Source organism: Mustela nigripes, chromosome 1 (genome assembly GCF_022355385.1).
Source record: "Mustela nigripes isolate SB6536 chromosome 1, MUSNIG.SB6536, whole genome shotgun sequence".
Classification (NCBI taxonomy): Eukaryota; Metazoa; Chordata; class Mammalia; order Carnivora; family Mustelidae; genus Mustela; species Mustela nigripes.
The window spans coordinates 205,745,534-205,764,747 of record NC_081557.1 but is presented as its reverse complement, the minus strand read 5'-3'; the positions used below and the strand labels follow the sequence as shown (position 1 = coordinate 205,764,747).

At 47.8% G+C, this 19,214-nt stretch overlaps 1 protein-coding gene and 1 pseudogene across 2 annotated transcripts in view; both read left to right on the top strand.

Annotated features, from left to right (window-relative positions):
- SORCS2 (sortilin related VPS10 domain containing receptor 2) overlaps window positions 1-19,214 on the top strand; it is a 420,811-nt gene that overhangs the window by 287,459 nt on the left and 114,138 nt on the right. The window lies entirely within an intron of this gene.
- LOC132008194 (importin subunit alpha-1-like) lies at window positions 5,961-8,705 on the top strand (annotated as a pseudogene).

The window sequence follows — 19,214 nt, the reverse complement described above, 5'->3', positions numbered from 1 at the left end:
GACCCCCCACACATGTGTTCTCTCTCTCTCTCTCAAATAAAGATATCTTTAAAAAAATAAAAACTAAACTAAGCTAACAAATCCCGGAGGGCAACCCCCAGGCCCAGACGCCCCTTAATGCCAGTGTTTGTTCTAGAAGCTGACAGAACAGCAAAGAGCCTCTACATATTTGCTTGTTCGGTTTTTCAGCAGATGCTCTCCTTGCCTTGGGCTGGGGGCTGCAAACACAAAGAGAGGGCTCAGACGCAGCGCCAGTTTCAGGAGAGGCAGACAAGATGTCTTTGCTGGCTGGAGAAGCCTTGAAACTGGACCATGAAGCAGGAGACTTGCTCCTCCGGGAAGGAGGGGTCAGGCGGGGGCTAAAGGAAAGGCCCCCCCCCCCCCCCCCCCCGGCAGCCAGCTTGGAAGAGGCAGAGACACAGAAGTGGGAAACCGAGCGGCAGGTCCAGGGCAAGCCTGTGCCGGGAGCCTCCGCTCACCCCCGTGTTTGCTGATTGAGCACAGCTGGGCTCACCCCTCGGCCAGTGAAGCGGGAGACACTGGGGGCCACCAGTGAGTCCAGTGTGATCTGGAAGGGGAGGAGGAGGTGATGGGGACCAGGAAGAGAGGGTCAGGGTGAGGAAGGGGAGGAGCCCCGTGCCAGCAGGACACACGAGGCGGGAAAGGACCCCTGAGGCAAGCGGCTTCGAGCCTCACAGCTTTAAATCACGAACATTACTCAGTGTTAATAATGGTGATTATCATCAGTAATGGAAAGGGACAGATGTATCCTGTTAACAAGACCAGTTAGTTGGCTTCCTGGGACCCACCAGCCTCCGCGTGGGGATGGAAACCGCACGTAATTGCTCTTCAGAGAGAGAAGCAGTTTCTGGTCCTATTCACTAGGCGTGGGGAGAACGCACCGGGAGCCGCCTGCCCGCTTGCTGCTGGGGGATGCTGGGCAGCGCGCGAGTGCCAGCGGGAGGGACTTGGCAGTGGGCATCTCCCATGTTCACATCTGATGCCATGTCCCTCGGGGCTTGAAGCGCTGTGATGCTCCCCACCGTCCCCAAATCAACCACAGGCCCTTCGGCCTCAGAGCCTCGTCCTGCCCCCACCCTGCTCCCTGTCCTCGGGGCTCCTGACCTGCTAGGCCTGAGTGGGGAGGAGGGATGGGCAGCAGCCCTGTCCCTCTCCTTTCTTAGCTCCTCCCCATGCATCCTGATCTCTCAGAACCAGCTGCCTCCTCCAGGCAGTCCTCTGGGTCCAACCAGGCCTGGAGTCCTTTAGGGGCCCTACATACTCTTTCATGAGTGAACACGGTCTTTCATCTCTTGATGGGACGATGAGACTCTTTTCTGTGTCCTCCTCCAGCCCGTTTGCTCCCCGAGGGCGGGGCCTGCATTGGTCTGGTTCACAGTTGGTGTCCATTACTTGCCAGTGCCTGGAACCTACCTGGCTCCACACCTGTCTGCCCGGGGACCACAGACTGCACAGCAGAGGGGCCGGACATCTCTCTATCCCCCTGCACAGCAAACTCATGGAGAGGTGTTGTGTTTTTCATATTTTTAATTTTAATGGGCTCCAAAAACATACTGAACCCCTTTAGAAGACTTCAAAATAAGCTAGAAGTTTTTGTTTCCCAGAATTTATGGTCTGCACATTTGAGAGATTTTGTAAGCGATGCACATTTCCTAACACTGGCGAGACTGCCAAACATCCATTTTCAGAGAACTCCCTCCAGAACCGATATCTCATTGGAAAGGAAGGGTTTTCTCACTTATTATTAAAGCAATTCTTGATCAGAGGGGACCAGTTGCATGTGTTGATTCTCTGTGAAAACATAAGCAGGGTAGCGTTCGAGTGATAACAGCCTGCCTTGGGTTCCACTTGGAACTTGTGCGTTTTGGTAAAAGAAAAAAGGCATAATTCATCTTCCAGCTCAATGGCCCTTGAAAGCACCTTGCTTAGGAGACGCACCTGCAGCGGGGTCCCGGGGGTCTCCATGGCCACGCCCCCTCTCGTGGTGGATGGCTTTTGTCTTTATAAGGCAGCCCCCCCAGGGACTCCCCTGGTGGGTGAATGTCAACAGACCGGACTGCGGTGCAGTTGGGGGGCCCACGTCGGTCTCACAGCTGAGTGGGTGAAGCCACTTTGTGCCCCGTTTTTCAGATCACATAGAAGCACGCGTTGAATTCCGCTAGTTACGTGTTGCATGTCACTGTCCCGCTCAGCAGCGAGGAACAAGGACAGAGGCAAGCCTAACACAGGGCAGCCACATGTGCTGAGCTGTGGCTCAGAGCCCTTGGCCTCTGCTGGGCTGCAGGTTCTCTGCCCCTTACAGTAACTCACGGCCCCTTATGGTAACTAACACACAGGGCGAATTGCAAACAGCGGCCCCACCCTCAGGGCAGGGTTCTGCATGTGCACTACATCCCACCAACCTCCTGGCTTTTCCTGGGAGGCACCAGCCGTCCTCGTGCTGCCCCAGCCCGTCCACCCAAGGCCCTGAGTCCCAGAGACTCCCCGGGGCCTCCCTCCGTGGCCAAGCTGTCCAGACTGGCACTCCTCCTCTCCCCCAGGCCTTCTCTTTTCTCTTGCGGACTCTTCTTCAAAGCACCTGTCACTTTTGGAAGTCATTTTCCTTGTGTGCGAGCCCCAAGGGGCAGACTCTGTCCCATGTTCTGCCTCCGTGACAGGACACCCCTGTGCAGATCACCCCTTCTCCCCGTGGTGACCTTGATGACCTGCCTTACTGTCTGCAGAGGTGGGCTGGGACAGCATGAGCCAAGTGCATGTCTTCACTTAGAGGACAGTGAGGTCTTTAAGAGCGAGATGAAATTTGGCTCCCTGTACCCCACAGTTACTCCTCTCACAGTTCCCCCGATTTCAGACACACGCATGTCACACAGAACATCAGAGTGGGGCGGGGGGTGATGGGGCTGTTCTTGTTATAGGAAAGGGGGAGGGGGGAGGGGAAGAAGGGAGCAGGAGGCAGGGAGGGAAGCTGGCCATTTGCAAAGGAAGCAGAGTGGTCCTTCTCTCCCAGGGCAGAACTTTTAAAGGTCAGTGTCAACCGCAGACCTTGTAGCTTCCTTGACTGAGTCCGTGGAGATGGCCACGTTGCTGTGAGAGGAGCAGCGCGCCACGGGCTGTCCTCAGCCGTGCCGTGAGCGAGTACAACGGTCCTCCAAGGCTTTCTTGTCCTCGGGCTCCTCCCACCTTACCATCATCTCCTTGCCCGGGGGAGGAACTGCCACCGACTGACCTGCCTGTAGACGGCTCTTCTCCTCCTAGGCCTACTGCCTTGGACACTCCAGAAGCTGTGGGTGCTGTGTGGTCGGAGCTTCAAGGGAAGGTGACAGTGAGACAGATGAGGGTTCCCACGTGTGATGTCACACAGTAAAGGTCCGGGGGCTGGAGGCAGGATGCCATAGCAGGGGGCGGCCACGGAGGAGGGCGGCCGCAGGGGAGGGCCCTGGTCCCTGGAGTCCGCCACAGTCACCCTCTTGTGAAATGAAGAGTCCGTGAGGAGATCTCATGCAGCTTTCCCCCTAAGTTCTAAGCTGGCTCAGTGCATAGAAATACCATGTGAGCACACACATAATTCCACAGTTTCTAAAAGCCATGCTCAAAAAAATTAAGGAGAAACAATGCAATTGCTTTCAATAGTATATTTTACTTAATGCATTAATATGTTGTAGGGGAGGAGAAATTTTCCTCTATAGATTTTTCTGACTGGTCTAAGATTTAAATTGATGTGAGACAGATTAACAGAAAAAAATCAAATTTAATTTTTACATTTGGGAGTCCCCCCACCCCCATACATGAGAGGATCAAAGTTGGAAAGGAACAATAAGGTGTGGGTCCCATCCTGAGCTAGGGGATGGGGTGGGGGCCTGGCGCTTCAAAGGGGAGGAGGGCAGTTAAGGGAGGGGCCAAAAGCTTCCCTGGAGCCCTCAGGGTCTGGATTGCCTTTGGCTGAAAATAGTCAACACGCTAATGTGGTACGTGGTGGGGAGACCTGCTCTGAAGCCCTTCTGCTGAGCTTTTGAGATGTGAAAGAGGTTGCATGCTCCCAAAGCTGAGTGGGTGGATTGCTCCCTATCCTGTTAAGAGCCTTGGTCCTGAGAATGGGTCAGGCCAGTTAAGCTGATGTGACCGGTTTCACGAAATGGTATTGTGGGTGAGCTCCCAAAGTTAGGCCTTGATCGTGCAAGCAACCGGGTAATTAATAAGAGGTCTTTCCGGGGCGCTGGGGTGGCTCAGTGGGTTAAAGCCTCTGCCTTCGGCTTAGGTCATGATATCAGGGTCCTGGGATGGAGCCCCACATCAGACTCTCTGCTCAGCAGGGAACCTGCTTTCTCTTGTCTCTCTGCCTGCCTCTCTGCCTACTTGTGATCTCTGCCTGTCAAATAAATAAATAAATAAATCTTTTTAAAAAAAGAGGTATTTCTATGGAAACTAGACACACCCTGGTTAGCAGAGCAAGTTCCAAGCCCCATGTCTGAGTGCCATCGGTGGGATTCCTAGGTGTCAGGCTCAAAGCACCCGCACGCGGAGAGATGGCAGGCGTCGGCAGTCTGGTACAGCATCATGGTTTGCCGTTTGCTGATCGCTGGAGGTCCCTCCGTGTGGCCCCCGCAGCCGCAGGCAGGGGGTCTGTCTGAACAGGGCTGTTGCAATGATTCCTCTCAAGCTTGCATCAGGCTGCCTGGTGTGCAGGGCTTCGTGGGGAAGGGACAGCTCTTGTTCTTGGGGACTCCAAGTCAAAAGGATGGGAGAGGATCGGAAATGTTGGTTTGGAGAGTCATAAGCAGATATTTGAGGTCATCGGAAGAATTCAGGATCTCATCCAGTTTAGGAGCAAATAGCAACACCTGAAAGATCATTTGTCAGATCTAGAATCATCTACTACCCTACAGGTTATGTCGGGGAGACATAATTTTTCTCTGTAAAACCACCCTCCTGGGGCGCCTGGATGGCTCAGTGGGTTAAGCTTCTGCCTTCGGCTCAGGTCATGATCTCAAGGTCCTGGGATCAAGCCCCACATCGGGCTCTCTGCTCGGTAGGGAGCCTGCTTCCTCCTCTCTCTCTGCCTGCCTCTCTGCCTGCTTGTGATCTCTGTCAAATAAATAAATAAAATCTTTAAAATAAAATAAAATAAAATAAAACCACCCTCCTTTCCACCAAAGATAGCCAAATGAAGACTCATTTGTTTGCAAAATGAGTCTGGTTTCGGGCAAACTTGGCCTGACAACATGCAGAAGTGGCCCGAGAATGGTCTTGGGCCACGTGGACTGCTTTTAAATCTGCTTGGCTGGAACTTTCCATAAGGAATCTTCAGACGGAACACTGAATGGCCTCTAGAGACAAAACCAGACTTTGATCTTGCACCAAGTGCACTTTTGGCGTTAAAGCTTGCTGACTTTCCATTCCAGTCTTAGCCAGTCCTGCCCATGCGTCAAATCCCCTTCTGAGGAGTCCTTTCCCACAAGCCTTCTACGACTTCCTTTTTTAACATTCAGACTCCGCTCTGTGTTTTCCCTTTTAAATCACCAGACTCAACTTTAGGACCAAACTACTTTCTTCTCCCTCAACCACACACAAAAAAATTCGTTTCCATTCCTCATCCCGTGTCTTGCCGGAAGCCCACATCTCAGTCTCTCTGCCCACGGAGATGTTTCCTTTCTTGTTTCTGGTAGTTTACGTTCTTCGTCAGCAATTAATGTTTCTTTATTTTCTCTTATTTGGAATCAATCTGGGTCTTCAATGAATTTAACGTCACTCAACACTCAATAGCAAAGTTTGAAATTTCAGGTTATTACCAAAAAGATTTGGGGAGACTGGCTTAGAAAGGTGTGTCTGTTCATCTTACTTGTTCTTAACAATTGTGTTTTGATCCGTCCCGAAAACCTTACAAAGCATGAAACAGCTAAACTGCGATACTTATGTTGTCTTTCCTGCTGACAAGCCCTCTAATGGAGGTGACGGGAGCTGATTTTACTTTCAGTGAAGGTAAGTAGCATAAAAGGATTATATTTAATGCTAAGGACTCTAAACCCATGCCGATATCATTATACCAGCATGCTTCAACCACCTTTCACATGTGAGAGACCAATCCTGGAGCACGTGAACTTGAAGAACCCTTGGGTTTGTTTTGATAATTTATGAGAGTTTTGAAACAGCCAAGCCTGTAAGCTCGTGTCTCGAGACAGCTCTGTGAAGTTATTTTACAAATGAATTTTGGCAATGTCATCCAGACGTAGGAGAATTAGCACACACCCACGACACACAGGCATGGACACACATGAACAGGGCAGACAGAGGTCTTACGCTTTCTAATGTATGTGTTCATTTGCCCCTTCTCCAAAGACATCCTCTTTCCCTCTGTCTGTCTGTCTCTCTCTTCTGGTAAGAAATCTCTCCCTAACGTGTGTGTTTCAAAGAATGGCTCTTGGGTCCTAGAGGAGACATGGGTAGAAAATCTCTATCACAAAGGCACTAAGTTTCTCTAAGAAGGACTTGGGATTCCTAAGGACAATACTTAAAAGAGTTTTGATAAATAGGAAGGGTTTTAGGATTGGTAAAAAGGACACGTTAAACAACTCTGGATTATTTCTGAGGCTGGATTTCTAGTTTTGCAAAGATTTGTAAGGTAAGGACAGTTGCCTGCAATCCCTTAAGAAATCTCTTTGGTTACATCCCCTAAATGGCATCATAGGTTGATCTCCTCACCTAATTATCTTCAATTTGCTTCTTTTCCTTTGGGAATGTAGCTCTAATTTTAACTCAGGGGTGAAGGCCTTAAGAAATTCCAATCACATTCTGAATATCAACTCCCAGTATGGCTAACTTTTAACTACAGGACCACTTAAAAATAAAAGTATTCTAGAGACCGTCTGTGGGGTGATCCGTGATGGACACGTGGTGGACATTTTGAGGACAGCTGACCCGCAGCCTGTGCACCCTGGTCCGTCCCCCATGGAAAACTGAGCGGGCCGTGTAGCTTTCTCCCTTTGTCTCATAACTGTGTCCACCAACAAGAATGCTAATTCACCAGCTGCCCGCCTTAACAGATTCAAGTACAAGGGGAAAGACAGTATGGAAATGAGGCAGTGTTGAATGGAAGTTAATGTGGAGCTGATGAAAGCTAAGAAGGTTGACCAGATGCTGAAAAGGAGAAACGAAAGCTGATTCCCTGATAACGCTACCTCTGCACGGCAGGAAAACTTCCAACAACCCGGGCACCATAAACTGGTCTGTTGATGCAACACCTTGGAAAGCCAGCTCCAGGCTACTCAAGCCGCCAGGAAACTGCTCTCTAGGGAAGAACAGCCCCCTATAGATGCCATAATCTGGACTGGTTTAATTCCAAAATGTGTGTCCTTCTTGGGCAGAACTGATGGAAGCCCGATTCAGTTTGAATCTGCTCGATGCTCACTCCCGTTGCTTCTGGGACATCAGAACTGACCAAGGCTGCGGTAGATGGAGGTGCTGTCCCAGCATGCATTTCTCCGTTGGCATCTTCCCTCGCCCATGTCCTTGAACGAGCTGTGTGGGCTCTAGGAAACATTGAGGGGGGCGGTGGCTCAGCTTTTCAAGACTTGGTTATCTCCTTGCAGTTCCTGGTGTATCATCTTTATTTAGCATGTGGCTACTTATGTGACCTTACTTGGACACTTTCAAACCTTTGTTGGAGCAAGAATCCCACACCCCGGTGAGATGCTCTTGAGCTGATTCTTCCTACCTTAGTTCGTCCCCTGCATCACGATGATCCAGAAGTCTTGGCAGATACCTGCTGGGCCATTTCCTACCTTCCTGATGGTCCAAATGAACAGACTGAAATGGTTGTGAAAACAGGAGTTGTGCTCCAACTTGGGAAGCTTCTAGGAGCTACTGAATTGTCCATTGTAACTCCCGAGCTAAGAGCCATAGGAAATATTGTCCCTGGGACAGACAAACAGACTCAGGGGATCATAGATGCAGGAGCACTTGCTGTCTTCCCCAGCCTGCTAATGAACCCCAAAACTAATATTCAGAAGGAAGTTATGGGGACAATGTCAAACATCACAGCTGGTCGCCAGGACCAGATGCCACAAGTAGTGAATCGTGGATTAGTCCCATTCCTCAATGGTGTTCCCTCTAAGGCTGATTTTAAGACACAAAAGGAAGCTGTCTGGGCTGTGACCACCTACGCAAGTGGCGGGACAACTGAACATATTGTATACCTCGTTCATCATGGCATAATAGAACCATTGATAAGCCCCTTGGAGGCCATTTCAAACATCTTTCCAGCTGCTGAGAAGCTAGGTGAGACTGAGAAATTTAGTATAATGATGGAAGAATGTGGAGGTTTGGACAAAATGGAAGCTCCACAAAACCATGAAAATGGGGGCGCCCGGGTGGCTAGGGGTTAAAGCCTCTGCCTTTGGCTCAGGTCATGATCCCAGGGTCCTGGGATTGAGCCCCACAATCAATCGGGCTCTCTGCTCAGCAGGGAACCTGCTTCCTCCTCTCTCTCTCTGTCTGCCAAATAAATAAATAAAATCTTTAAAAAAAAAAAAACCCATGAAAACGAGTCTGTGTACAAAGCTTCCTTAAACTTGATTGAGAAAGATTTCTCTGTAGAGGAAGAGGAAGTTCAGAAAATTGTGCCAGAAACTACCTCTGAAGGGTATTCATCCCAAGTTCAGGGTCACCCTCCTGGGATCTTTAAGTTTTAGACTGTACAGCTGTGGCAGAAAGTTGTTTGTTGTGTACTCTGTTTGGCAGAAGTTTCTCTTCCTGTTCCTCTAATAAGAACTCTTTTTAAATGTGTTTTGTTATTGTAGCATTTTTTAAAAGATTTTGTTTATTTATTTGACAGAGAGAGAAAGAGATCACAAAGAGGCAGAGAGGCAGGCAGAGAGAGAGGGGGAAGCAGGCTCCCCGCTGAGCAGAGAGCCCGATGCGGGGCTCGATCCCAGGACCCTGCCACCCAGGCAGCCCTTACTGTAGCATTTTTTACAAGGAAATTCTACTTGACCTGTTCCAAATCGTATAAACGGTATGAAGTTCCTCCTTTCAGTGGGTTTCTTATTTATGTGTGGAATCTCTTATCTTGTGGTGTCCTGTAGATAAAGATCAAATTCTGCCCTTTTCATATATATATATATATATATATATATATATATATATATATAATATTCTAATATATATTTATATATTCTAAATATCTTGCCAGTTTATAGATACTCAGTAAATATTCCGGCAGTGTCGAATAACCTCCCCCTCCTCTTGGGGTTTAAGAGGGGTCCCCAAAGAGGGTGCAAATGATACCATCTTCCCAAGATCCAGAATCACTCCCAAGTATCCCAAAGGAAGAGCCAGCAACCTACCTGTCCAAGGCAGACACAGCCCAAGCTAGGTTCTCTCAGGAGGCGAAGTGAGACCATCCACAGGGTCAAAGTTGTCCCTGGGAGAGAAAGGATCCGTAACCAATGGGTCTGGATTTGGAAAGGAGGGGGCATTCTGAAATTTTATTTTCCTCTTCTGCGAGTTTCTGAGCAACACCTGGTCGTGTGTTAGAGAGCCTAGAAGAAATTCTGGTCACGTGTTTCCTCTTGGGACAATGAGGGGGATTCATGAGGGGCTATCAGTCTTTCTTTTCTTTTCTTTTAGTTTCAGAGGTAGAGATCAGGGATTCATCAGTTGCATGGAACACCCAGTGCTCATTCCATCATGTGCCCTCCCTAATGCCCGTCACCCAGTTACCCCATCCCCCCCCTCCCCTCCAGCAACCCTCAGTTGGTTCCCTAGAGTTAAGAGTCTCCTGTGGTTTGTCTCCCTCTCTGATTTTGTTTTATTTTATTCTTCTGTCCCTTCTTTTATTCCTCTGTCCCTTCCCCTGTGATCCTCTGTTTCTTAACTTCCACATATGAGTGAAGTCTTACAGTATTTGTCTTTCTCTGATTGACTTATTTCACTTAGCATAATACCCTCTAGTTCCATCCACGTCATTGCAAATGGCAAGATTTCATTTTTTGATGACTGAGCAATATTCGTGTGTGTGTGTGTGTGTGATGATTTATCTTCTTTATCCATTCATCTATCAGTGGTCATCTGGGCTCTTTCCGTAGTTTGGCTCTTGGGGACATTGCTGTTATAAACATGGGTGCCCTTTTGAATCACCATGTTTGTTTCCTTTGGGTAGATACCTAGTAAAGCAATTGCTACCAGTCTTTCTAATTCTTCTCCAAATTTGCTAGAATCTCCTGGAAAAGATCTGCTGCTGTCCAGGGGACATTTTTTCTTCTGGTGGGGTTCTAGGCTATATCCACGAAGGACTTGCACAGGAAGAGCAGAAGCTGGTGGAGCCTGATTTACAGGGCGGGCCCTGCTGCCCATCCCACTGCCTCCAGTAAGCTCTCCTTCTGGCTTTCAGCTTGTACATGAGTAACCCATGGATACCAGGCCTGGAGATGGGGCTGTGGGACACTCTGTAAATCTCATAAGAAAAAAAAAGTAAGCTGAAATAGACAGATGGGGAGAGATTTTGAGAAGGGGAATTTCTGTTGAATTTACTTTTTGTTCAAGTCTGATTTCTCTTCTTTCTTCCTGCTAAGGGAGTCCCTAAGAGGAATCACTGTATTTCCTTGTGTCCTCTTTTTAATTCGGTCTCTCTGAAGGTGCCAATAAATTGTTTAGGATGAGAGATTTTAAAAAAATTTTTTCTTCGCTCAAATACAGCCAATTCAGAGAATCAGTCATTTGGCCATCAATAAATAGGATCTGTCAATAGTGATTCAGACTAATAAGCCTTTTCAGGTAATTTTCCAGGCTTAAGAGAAATCTTTCTTGGATGCAGGTGGCATCTTTGGGGTGGGTACAGATGATGTACCCCTGTGAGCACAGAAGTTTCTTCTCAAAGCCAGTCTCAGAAAGCAAAGGCCTTTGTCCTACCAGTGGTCGTGGGTCTCCAGTCTCCCATGAAAATGGGATGTCTCCAGTCTGAGGCCCGCTGATTTGTGACACTGGGCAGGTGCTCCTGGAATGGGATTTTTCTAACAGTAACAATGAAGGTCAAGATAGCAACAGCTTCTCATGAACTGGGATCTCTGATCCTGACACAGACAAAGATTGTCAGATACACAGCCTTTGGGGGTGCCCAGCAGATGGGCAAAGACACCCATCCTCTGACTGGCAGACCAGAGAGGGCATGCTCACTGGCCAGAATGCCAAGCGCTCGGGCCATAGAACAACACAGCTGACAGAACTAACGTCCATTTCTGGGAGGAAAAGAATGGATAAAAACATGGAGTGCTCTTGCCAAATATTAGAGTCACCAAGCCCAAGGAGCTAGCTCCCCCAATATCTTCTGCTTCTCTAAATTTTAGAAAAAGGTCTAAAGGACCCTCACTGCTCTGCTTCCTTTGGACTCTGCAGGTACAGACCCAGGATCTGCTGTGGGAATTCTGACCTTTTGCCAGCTGTCAGAGTATTGAATGTATCTCTGCTGCAGCCGCCATGGGGTGATCTGTAGTCAGCAGACGGGACTCACCAGAACTGTAGGGGAGGAAAAATATAACTCCTCCCCTCAAATGTTCTTCTGGCTGGTCTAAGAATCAAATTGACATGAGACAGATTAAGGGGGGGCGCCTGGCTGGCTCAGTTGTTTGAACATCTGACTCTTGATCTCAGGGTTGTGAGTTCAAGCCCTGTACCAGGCTCCATGCTTCAAAACAACATAAACAACAACAACAAAAAGAAATAGACATGAGACAGATTAACAGAAGAAAATCAAACTGAATTTCATACATTTGGAAACCTCCCCCGAACATGAGAGGGTCCGAGTCGGAAAGGAACAACATGGTATCAGTACCATCCTGAGCTAGGGAGTGGGGTGGGGGCCTGGGGCTTCAAAGGGGAGGAGGGCATTCATAGGGCAGTCAGGAGCAGGTGTCTGGTGATGTCATGTCTCCCTGTCCCATGGATAGGTCCTTCAGATAAATTTATCTCTGTACTAACTCTCATCCTGGGGAAGATCCTCCATTTAGATTCTTCCAGGTGTTAAGGGAGGGGCCAAAATCTTCCCTGGAGCCCACAGGGTCTCGATTGCCTTCGGTGGAAAATAGTCCACGTGCTAACATGGCCCGTGGAAGGGAGACGTGCTCTGAACCCCTTCAGTGTGGACAAGTAACTGACATTATCAATGAGATCCTTTCCACTCTATTTTCATACTAAGTCTTTGAAATCCAGTTTCTCTCTTGGTCTTGAAGCACATCTCAGTTTCTTTAGCCACTAAAATGTCTTTGGGGGCACTTGGCCGATATTTTGAGCTACGAAATTTACAGTCGGAGAAGCGGACCCACGTGCCCGAGTTGTCCCGCAGATACTTCAGTTTCCCAATAAGAAAACAGAAATCATTTTCAAAATTAAAACTAATTTAATTACAATTGAGTTAAATTAACATGGCTGGTCCTCGTCCAGGCTGGTGCATTTCAAGTGCTCAGCTAAGTGGTCCCCAGATCGGACGGCATGCTTCTCGCTCCTCGGTCATCCGAGGCCTCAGAATTCGCCTGTGTGTTTAGACATTGCAGTTGCTGCCCTGTGTTTCCTGCAATTGCTGCCCTGTGTTTCCTGTTCTAAGGGGAATCCAGCAGAAGTCCGTGTTTGACTGGTGACGTGTTTATCGAGGGACGAGGAATGGGAATTATTTGATGTTTCTGTTTCTGTTCAGTAATTTGACAAATGAATGGTCTGAGTTCAAAATTAAGAAATTGGTTTTTAGAAAAGCTCCATTGGCTCGTGAATTGATGAAGTGAAGACTGTCACATTGCTGGGGGTGGGGGGGCGTCACATCTCAGCAAATAAACAAGATTTTAATGACTAGTCCACAGCTGTGTGTGTTAGGAGGTGGCGAGTTGAAAGGACAGGGCGGAGATCCAGCATCAGAATATTCTCCTAGAAAGCAGGGTTAATGGCACCAGAGAGTTCTACTCCAGCAGCAGTCCTCTTCTGACCAAAGCCACCCACCTACTCAGCCAAAAAGCTGTTGCCGCAAAGAAAAAACCTTGTCTTCTGGCCCTGGAGGAATTGGTTGCCTACATACAGTAACAAGCCAGCAGGGACCTTTTAGTGAGTCATTTCCTTCTAAAACTTTGAGCTTACTCTCAGTTATCATTTTTAAAAGATCTCTTTACAAGACGTATTGGCCTCCCCTTGGATTTAGCAAAAGAAAACAGTAGGAGAGGGCCAGGCAATGAGAACAGCCCTTGAGTGCCTACTGGGTGCCAAGCATGATGTAAGTGAGGAGGAGGGGGTACTCAGCCTTGTGTGTCTTACTACAGAGGTGACTTTTGTGCTGGACATCAAGGCATGAATAGGAGTTGGCTGGAAAAAGAGATTTGAAGAACTTGTGATCCGTTTGGGAACTGGTGACAGATGTAAGGCATGGAGTTGGAGAGTGGAGAGAAAGAGGAGAATCTGGAAAATGTGGCTACTGTTGGAGAGGAAGGTCCCAGAGCACCAAGGCAAGACATTGAGACCGTCTTGGAGAACTAGAAGCTGCAAGCTCCAGAGGTTACAGGGGTGGGGCGGAGGATGTAGGTGAGCAGGGGCGGCCCAGCTGTGATGTGGGCTGGGACCGTGGCAGGGGAGTACGTGAACATGGATGGGGCTTGTCGCCCCAGTCTTTTGAGAATTGTGGTATTCCTGTGAAACGTCACAATGGTCAAAACCTTGTGAGGGCAGATGTGGCCTTCTGGCAGCCCGTTTGCCGTGTCTGTTAGATTCCAGCAGGGGAGGCTGAGGCAGGGTCCCCGCAGAGTTGGGCTCAGGCTCAGGAGAGACCACAACCACTGTGGCAAAAGACCAACTAGGGGGCATGGACTTTTGGTGGCTCCAGGTGAGATTGTGGTGTTCGTCCAGAGCAGAAAAGGCAGAGACAAAGTGACAGGTATAAGGAAGGAAGACAGCGTGCCTGAAAGATGGCACCTTACAACTTCTGCCGTCAGCTTTCTGGTGGGCAGACACGTAAAGCAGGTGGGCAAACCATGAAGGCAGGTGGATGGACAGGTAAGGCAGGTGGGCAGACAAGGTAAGAGCTAGAGTACTAAAGTACTTTGAAAAGTACTATGATCTGAAGTCCTTTAAAGGTTTTCTACTGAACTGCAGCTCCTGTCTGTCTCTGTGAATTATGATCAAATTACCCATCATGATTACTTCCGGTTAATTTCTCCTGCTAAGCCTGAACCAGCTGATGAGTTTTCTTAATTTTGATTATATGCTCAAGGGAGTGTTTTGTTCCTGTGCATCTGAAGGGTGTCTGAAGGCAAACAAAGTCAACAATCAGCGGTGGCACTTCAGAAGCCACCTGGGTTCCTGTTCCAACTCCAGGTGTAATAACCTTGGTTAAGACATGTAAGTACTCTGGGACTCAGTTTCCCCATCTATAAAATGGAACAAGGGGAGTACCTGGTCTCAAAGTTTCTCCCAATCCTAGAATCGTATTCAGTTTCCTACTTTCTGTGAAGTGTTGGTGATTTAACCCTGATGTCTCTGTTTACTGGATAAAAGCCCACCTCACCCCTAAGTTAACCCCTTGCTGACTCTAATGTCTGGCTGAGGGCAATATCAGGGTCTTTGGGATTGACTTGCTGTCATTCCAGCCACACACAAGTCTTTGTGTCTCTCCCATGGTGAAATGAATGAATGAATGAATGAGTAGTTGTGATCTCAGTGCTCATGGAGCCTGAGCACGCCCACATGACCAACCAGCATCCGCAGGGCCCCCCATCCTAGACTCTTATCACAAGGCTTTGCATCCTTCAATGAAGAGTTCCCTTTACCCATCCATGAGTGATGACATGTGGGTGGTTTCAATGTTTACTTGTGTTATGATTTTTTAAAAAATGTTTATGATAGTGCCCACACACTGAGTACCTAGAAGATTATATGCACTTGGTGAGGCCACCTCCACCCCTACCCACATACATGCATGTAATCCCGTGGCATTCTCACATTTGGAAGTGGATATTATTATCCCCATGGTATAGCCGGAGAAACTGAGGCTCAGAGAACTTATTTTGCCCACATAACTAATCCTTAGAGGAGCGAGAATTAGGACATTGGTCTGGATTCTTTTAATCTCCCAGGCTGCCCTTTTGGGTCCCACTTACCTTTTAGGACAGCCTTGAATGTCCCCAAGGTCCCGGGACCAGTAAGACACAGGCCGTGTTTCTCCATGTGTCTTCTATGTCATGTTGGCTCTCAGTGCAATGCACTTCTGATGAGCGCTTGTGCTTTCCCGGCCTTATGAAGCACCGAGTATGCAGGGGTGAACGAGGCCTGACCTGTCTTCAGGAGCTCACCTCCTAGTGGAGGACACAAACTGGTGTATGTCTGGGGCTCCCAGAACACAGAGACACAAAGTGCCAGGAGATTGTAGATAAAGATTTCTTCTACCTCTAGGGATGTAGGAGATCTTCCTAGAAGAGAAGGCAGCTGTGCCTATCATTAAGAGCGGGGTATGATTTGTTTATGTCAGAGCAGAGTGGCATGATTCCAGACAGAGGGGAGAAGGTGAGCAGAGGGAAGGAAGAGGGGACATTCAATTAGGTGTGTGCTCCTGAAGGTATGTATATAGATGGCTGTTTGGTTAAACCAGTTCACCCAGTCGGCCATGCAGCCAAAACCCAGGCTTCCTGCAAACCCTTCCAATTCATGGCACATTAACTTACTATTTTCTATATAAATAGACAAGAAATACTTTTTTTTCTAGCTGGTAGAAATGGCTTTGCATAGCCTACTTCTTTACAAAATTATCACTTGATCTTTAAAATTTTCCCCATAGAAAGTCTCAAGGAGGAACTGACAATCTTTACTGTCTACCTGATTAGGAGTTATTTGGGACAACAGCAGAGGCCCTCACATAGCAGTGGGGCTTGGGGAGATGTGGGAAGAGTTGGAAGAGTGTTCGGATCAGGGAACCAAGTGTCTTTGGTTATGAATAGGGACTTCTGGGCCAGAATGTCAATCTCAATTTTAGGAGATATAGAACAGTGGGAGACCACTCTCAACTTACAGTAATAACTATTGCTGGGTTGTATTCTTTGTTTTATACTAAAATTATTACAATAGTCTTATTGGAAACTGTGTTTCAGAGAAAAGAAGTTGTAGGCAGCTAGAGAGGGTAGACTTGAGAATCAAACCCAGATCAGTCAAGCACAAAAGCCTTCTGGCCTTCCAATGTCCTTAACTAAAAAAAAGTTACAAGAAGAATTTTTTAAGGGAAAAATGAAAAAGTCACTTAAAAGGCAACATACAGAAAAATAGCACGTTCTAATACAGATTTTAAACACGCATGTGAAAAGATGTTAAACTTCAATGTAAAAGCAAACCAAATAACTAGATACCTCTCTTACTCCTTACATTGGCACACACACACACACAAAAAAAAACCCCACAAAAAAAAACCCTAAGATAACAACAATAATGATACCCCGTTTGACAAGGATGGGAGGGAGTAGAAATTCTGCTGCTGTTCACCTGACTGCCTATGTTATTGTTAGTTCGTTAGAACAAAGTCAGTATCCTTTCAAGGAAACACTAAAGAAAAAAGGCATCTGCCATCTTCTGGGCTGGTGTGACATCCGGTGCTACGGGAATGTGGGAACCTGTCTAACAGCAGCTGGTCCTGGATCCCCAAAACCACAAGAGAAGAGCCTCCATGGAGACAAGGGCATTGGTTGCTCTGAGCGCTGTCCGTGGTGCTGACCCAGCTGAGCCTCTCTGGCCACTTGGTTGGTGCCCTTGGGAGGCACACCCTGGCCCTCCTGACCCCAGCATGGACTCCTGCTGCCAGAAACCTGCCCAGAATCTAAGTCCTGCTCCCCAACAGTAATGCTTGCCTACTACAGAGAGCTCAAACGCTGAAAAACAGAGCCACCTGTAAATCTGCCATCTATTGTAACATTCTGATGTATTTTCTTCCTGTCTTTTTTCTATGAATCTTTGTTATATAGTTGAGATACTTTAATACTCTTAAGTTTCCTCTTGGAAATATTCTCCCACATTATTCAGAATGCTTTGTGAGCATCATTTTAATGACTTCAAATAATCTGAGATTCAGTTAATGAGAATGTAACCATTTTTGTATTTAGCTACTATTTATTGAAGACGTAGTATGTTCTTAGCATAATACTAAGGCATTTCCAGATACTACTTCTCATATGCAAAAGGACTTTGAGATGAAGGTGTTACTATCCTCAAGTTTGCTGATATTGAAACTGAAGTTCAGAGAGGGTAAGTAACTTGCCTAAGATCACACAGCTAGGTAAGGGGTAGAGATGGTTTTGAATTGATGGGTGTCTGATGACAAAGGCATTGATTTTGCCATTGCCCCACACTGCCTTCCATAGTTTTTACATAAGATGGTTTAAAAAAAACAACAACATATATCTATCACAATTTAATATTTATTCCCCAGATACTTGGATATCTAGATGGCTTTGCAATGTCAAATAGAAGGTTGTTAAAGATGAAAAGATCACAGAAGGTTGAGATTAGGATATCCTCAGGCAATGTCAGTGTCTTCCAGTGCCCCTCCTTGGGCAGGCCACATCTTGCAACAAAATGGGTAGCCTCTACTTGAATGCCTCCTTGCACTGAAAACTCACTATCTGGGCCAGAGAGTTGTATTAACAACGACAGCCACAGTTTTAACCAAGAAGCAATCTGAGTAGCCCGGTTAATCAGGGTCATTTCACTGCCTACCCACCCCTCAGTGGCAGGTCCCCATCCACACTGGGCTCATTGTTGAGCATGGATGGATGAGCTATGGCTTCAAGACCTGTCACATAGCCAGTGTAGATACACACATGTTGACATGAAGGTGGCTGGCTCCAGGTTCCCAAGGACCTTGACAAACTTTCCAGCTCCAGCATTTGTCCAGAAGTGGCTCTGCCCAGGTCAGCCTTGGTTGTAGCTGCCTCTGTGGGGAGGTAGGGGTGTTGCAGACGTGCCCAGCCCACCTGCCCTTGTCATTCTGAGCCCACTCTAGGTGCTTTCTTTTCCTGAGGGCCTGAGGGTCACTGCCAGACAGGATGCCTTAGAGAGAGGACAGGCATCACAGATGGCTTGCTCTGGTTTAACATGACATGTTTAACATGACATGTGTCCCAGTGTCCCTCCATTCCCTGAGACTCGGTCTGCCCAAACCACCTAGCCATGGAACGATAAAGCAGGGCCACAACACGGCCTTATCCTCAGGTCAGGACTCTTTGATCTCACTCTGAGCCTCAGCACAGCACAGCACAGAGAGCCCGAGCTCTGGGGCTGGAGGACCTGGATTCAGCCTCTGTGATGCTGTGTCTCATGTGCAGCCCTTCTCCTCATTCTCTTAGCCTCTTCATCCATAAATAGGATTCAGGAGACATGCTCCAGAGGCTAGACGCGCAGGACTAAGTATCTGTGGCTGTGCTTTGCAGACTCTAACCAGAGAATGTCCCGTGTTACAGCAGCATCACTGTCTTCATCACCTGCCATGCGCTGCCTCCTGACATCATGTCCGTCATGCAGCAGGTGTTTTATAAATGCTGGCTGAAGCAACTGTCAGTATTAACAGTGGCCAATAAGTGTCGCTGATAAGAAGGAATGGGAACAAAGAGTGGGCGAGAATGGGAATGCCTTTGGTCTCTGAGTCCAGGCACAGAGGGGCACAGATGGAATGGAGAGGTAGGGAATCTTTGAGGTGTGGTCTCTGGACACTATAGCTGTGTCTGTGTCCAGCAGGGCTCCTGTTTGGAAGCCAGAAGAGTGCATGGAGAACCAGGTGCTTCGGTGCCATGGCAGGCTGAAGAGATAGAAACGAGCTCAGAACTCTCTGGAGGGTGGACAGAGTGGGCTGGGCTCCGGGAAGTAAATCTGAGTCTGGGTAGGTTTGCAGGCAGAGTTCCGAGAGCATCATAATTCTGCAGCCTGCAACAGACTGTGTGAGATTTTCTAATGTGGTATAAATTCTGCCATTACCCAGTTGAACCGAGAAAATCGATGTCATTAGCCTAATTACGTGGGCTCTGTTTATAGACTCCGATGCTAGGCGCTAGGGGGTGTCAGAATAAGGACAGCGCGTTGCAAAACATGGAGGGAGGTGGGTGTAAATATCCTGCTGTGATTCTTGGTGCCACTTGGTTTCTCAGTGTGCTCACACCGACAGGGAAAGGGATGACATCATTCCAGTCTGATATGTAATA